This window comes from Neophocaena asiaeorientalis, unplaced genomic scaffold (genome assembly GCF_003031525.2).
Source record: "Neophocaena asiaeorientalis asiaeorientalis breed wild unplaced genomic scaffold, Neophocaena_asiaeorientalis_V1.1 scaffold37, whole genome shotgun sequence".
Lineage (NCBI taxonomy): Eukaryota > Metazoa > Chordata > Mammalia > Artiodactyla > Phocoenidae > Neophocaena > Neophocaena asiaeorientalis.
In genome coordinates this window covers 1,129,775-1,134,784 of record NW_020174269.1, presented here as the reverse complement: position 1 = coordinate 1,134,784, position 5,010 = coordinate 1,129,775, and positions in this window count along the sequence as shown.

Here is a 5,010-nt window from a genome sequence, read left to right as displayed (position 1 = left end):
ATGAGACAAAGGGCCAGGTTTAAAAACCAACATATGAAGATAGAAGAGCGAAAGGTTGGAAAGAACCTGGACCCTAATGATACACTGGACCTTCCAAACCAACTTTAGGACCACCTAACTTCAGACTTCTTGTTAAGTAAATAAGCAAATAAAAGCCAATCTTAGCTTAAGTCACCATTAGGTGGGGTTTCTGATCCTTTGCAGTTGACACACCAGCTCACACAGTAGCAACAGAGGTGGTGAGGAATGGTAAACAAGGTAAGAGAGGTGGGCAGCGGTCTGTCATGCAGTGTCTCTTAGGCCAAGGCGTGGAATTTGGATTTTATTCCAAGGGTAAGAGATTTTTGCAGATGACCCAGTCAATACAGGCATATTATACAGATCTATCTAGCTATCTAGTCTATATCAATATACATATTTATCATGTATATGATAAGAATATTATTTATTATTAAAATAATAGATACTGACTAAAGATATATTTACCATTTCCATTTTAAATTTTAGAGAAATTACTATTTACAACCAGATAAAAAGAAATAAAAAGTCTCACGAGTAACATAAGCTAACTTGGCTGCAACTCCCAAATGTTGAGAATCTTTATTCATGTCTGACCTCTTATGCTCGGGAGATCCTTCAACACAGTTTCTAGGTATTGCTTCTGCCTGCTTTAGCCATGTCAGTCTTTACCAATTATGTTCTGCTTCAGAGAGCTTGCAATTGTCACCTCAACCCCTTATCTCTCTTTGAAAGAGCCCCCAGTTTTTGCCTCAGCCTTGTGTCTCTGAAAAGAAGGCAGCTTCCTTTAAGCATGGCTGTCCTAAATACCTTGGAGGGTGTTTTTCTCCTAGCTGGCAACAAAAACATCACAAAATAAGGTAGATCATTTAAAACATTTTCCTCGTGGTTGTCCTGTTCCCCCATTCAGCAGAAAGATTATTGGTTACCATGGCAATCAGCTTCCACAGCATTCCATTCTAAGGAACTGCACAGGTAGAGCGCAAGCTTTACTTTGCGTTCTTTACCCTAGGTCTCTGCAGATTTGCATATTTTTCCAGCCTGTACTCTGAATTTTTTGTACTCTGTAACCACTGTTTAGAACAATCAATCAACCAACCAAACAAACAACTTGGAGTTAAGCCAGATAATTTTTTCAAAGGCACCATATCCCCTTCTCTTCTGAATCTTTTAAAAATTTACATAAACCGTTGTACAATGATTTTCTCACAGCACCAATTGAAAACTTTCTGGTATGTTCTTTCACAAGTCTGGGATTCTAGTTGTATCTCTTTAACCATGTTTAGAAAACAAATAATGAATTTACAGTAAAAATCAGAGCAGGAGATAGTTCTATGAGATCACTGCCCATGGGCTTTATATCATATCTTTCCTAAGGATAATTCTCTGACTGCCCTTCCTCTACCACTCCCAAGCCCTCTGATAAAACAGTGCAGACACTCAGAAGGGTAAAAGTTGTCCTCAAGCCATTGCCTTGGAGGTGCCAAATGCTTAGACTTTCACCCCTGAGACTGTTAACTACCCTGTTTCTATTCAGAACCTTACTGATAATAGTAAAAGATGGTTTTAAACAGGCCAAACAAATTACTGGCACCCAGTACCTGCTACATTTATGGAGGAGATGGAATAACTTTGGAGCATCAACTGGATAAATTCTATTTCCCTACAACTTTTCAAAAAGCCTTTTCTTATTATTACTTTTAATCTTTGCTGATTATTTAGTTTCTTCATAACTATGTCACAGAAGTGAGGAATCTAGAGATTTCTGTGATATGGAGAGATATCTTTTAATCTATTGTTTCTACCTATGACTTTATTTGAAGCAATAGTGGTATTTTGGTAATGAAAAAGAGAGAATGTGGAAGGGGAGTTGCTATTATCTAATGTTAAGCAATTAAAAATAAAATCTGGCTTTAACCCTCTTTCATGGAAGGTTTTTCTATCACCTAGATATCTTTTCATTGAAAAAGACATATCTCATGACCTATCTATGAACATCCCATTGAACAGCACCATCCCCTATTGAGGGCATGGAAGTAAACTCTGTAACTAAAACAGATGCCTCCGCCCACAGATTCTAAAATCAGTGGGTATTCATAAACGTTGCCACAAATTTTCAGAGCATAGTGGGAAAAAGGAACTGTTAAAAATTTGAAACTCTACTAAAGTATTTTCTGCCTCTTCCGGTAAAAGAAAATATATTGCTTTCTAGGAAGCTCACTACTTTAAAAAACAAAACAATCAGGATGGGAAATTCATGACTAGCATTTGGGTTACATCAGATCAGTTTTAGGAGAGAAAATATTTACTTTTAGATGGAAAGACATATAGAATGGTTCTCTGACTCCTCTCAAAATGGTACTGGAATTGTTTCAAGGGAGGAGAAAGACAATTTATTATTATATTTTCTGAGCAGACATACCATGATACATAAAATGTTACAAAGTTTTACTTATTCCTTTGGGTACATGAACGCATGTATTACCTTCTATGCTAATCCCACATAAGTTAGAAAGAAAAATTGACCAATTATTGGTAGAATTTTCTAGATTAAGTGCAGAGGTTAAAATAAAAATAATCACACAAACTTCGAGTAATTATATCACAGTGCACCCTGAGATTTATATAGAAAAAAAAAAGTTGTTCTCAATTTTCAGTTGACCAAAAGAGCAGTTGAGGAGGGACCATGTAGGTTTGAAAAGCAGAAACGCTAATGATGGGTCAACATTGTAAAAGCAGGGAGGCAGATAACATACTGTTTTGACAGCTGAGTAAAGATGAGGGGAAAAAAGATTGTAAACCAGAGGAAGTCATGATAAAAGGGTAGAATGAAGTGTTTGAAAATGGTAAATTGAGACCTTTAATTAACATCAATGGCAAGAGCACAAAAGAGAGAAAAGTGATTTAGTTTAGATAGGAAATGCCTTGTAGAGAAATTTGAGTAGAGTAATAATTTGTATTTTAATTTGCAAGGGCCAAGAGTTGACTTTATTTGAAGAATGATAGCTCTATTGCTTTAATATTTTATACACACTTAAGAAGCTCTATTTGTCTGATATATAAATTAGTACAATTTTTATTAATATGATATATATATATATTAGACAAATTGGCAAGCAGGGGTTTGCTTTTTATCAACTTTTGTTATAACCTTAATAAAAACTAGTTTCAATATTTCAAACTATAAGCAAGATCATGATTTTATAATGTGAAGATAACAGAAAGCCTGATTTAGTTGCAACTTGGTCCTAATTCTTTTGGCTGGTGTTCTTTAGTCCTGGGCTCCTAACTTGATCAAGAAAGTGTAAATGCAGAAAGAAGTAAAAACCAATGTTCCTTAATTAGGAATCATGTGAGTAGTTTAATATTCAAAACATTAAAAATACATATGATATAAATTCCGTAGAGTTTTAGCTCCTTTTATTTAAACTGCACTGATATCCATTTACAGCTCTCCTAACAATCACTGAATAGGTTGGCAATCCTATGTCCTGAATTTCCCAGGTCACTTCAGATTCCAAATATTTTGTCTATTGTTAAATGATGTGTTTGGATTTTGGTTTGGAAAACATGGTCACTGAGCTTATAGACTAACTCTGAAATAGCAATAGCCTTTGGCATTTTGTAGTAGCTCTGTTTTGGGGCCATGGTTATCATGTTAAATCAGATCAAATCAAAGTTCATTATTTGAGTTGACCTAATAATAAACTATGAAATAACGGAGACATTTAAAAAACTTTGTAGTAATTTGGAATTTGAAGAGCATTCATAGCATGATTTATTATAGACACAAACACACACACAGCTAGTAAACCTATAGATAGATGGCTCCTCATCGTTGCCATATAGGAAATGAAAAACAGCATACTTAAGAGGTATTGTGTTATACGTTATACGGTCAAAACTAAGGAAGACAAAATTAGTCTAACTGTGCTTGTATTAATACTTAAATAAAAAGGATTTGGTAGTCTTTCTTATTTTCAATTTCCATAGACTGAAACTCATATTCTTGATAAACCAGAACTGAGAGGGTACACTGGGATTTGCTATGTGTTGTACATGACGATAATTATAAGGGAACAAAGTCAAGATTGACTCATTATCCTATGCCAAAACATTGCTGTTTTGCAAATGAAAACGTTTAGATCATTTGATGCCTCCCACCCCATTATTATACTTCATATCATTAAGATAGTGTTCATGGCTCTGCTCTTTATTCTTTAGTGATTTAGGTAGCCACTAAGAAGGAAAAAAAGTTTTAAAGACTACTAAGTCCAGAATGGCATTTAATAACTCTTTCGAAAATTAAGGTGCTTTTCCCCAAGTCTTGCTGGAAACATATCTACCACTGTGCTCAGTCTCTCCTCCCACATTTCCGTGCTAGTGGGGACTTGAGAAACCCGGGAAAGCTGCTGTAACAGGGGTGGGAGTGGGAGATAGGCTATCACCCGCTTGACACTTCGGCACTGTTGCTATGAATGATTCACTTGTGTTTGGCACATTTGTTGCAAGGAAATCTCCTCCTCCCGCCGCTCCTCTCGGCTGTCTCCTGCGCTTTGGCCTTTAAGGAGAAGCGAGAGCAGGTGGGCACAGAGGAGCTCGCCGAGTCCTCCTCCCCCTGCTCCTTCCCTAATTTAGCAGTACTTCCGGCCGCGTGACATCATCCCCCGCACCCCGGTGACGTGAACGGCGGGTGACGTGTGTGCGGAGAGGAGCGCGCTGACGTTGCTATTTAAAGGTCCTCCTGCGGGGAGGATGGAGACTCAGCGAGAGCACCCGGTGTGGGGCGCGGAGGAGGCTGTAGCGGCAGGGAGCGGGGCCAGGAGCCAGCAGAGGAGCAGAGCGCACGGCCCGCGCGCCGCCGACCACTAGGGGAGGGGGGAAAGGAAGGACGGACCGCCGGACCTGCCGCCCGGCCTAGCTCCCCACGAGGGCCGGCTCGGCCCGTGACCACCAGCGTCCCCGCCGCCCTCGCAGCTGCCGCCTCCTCCC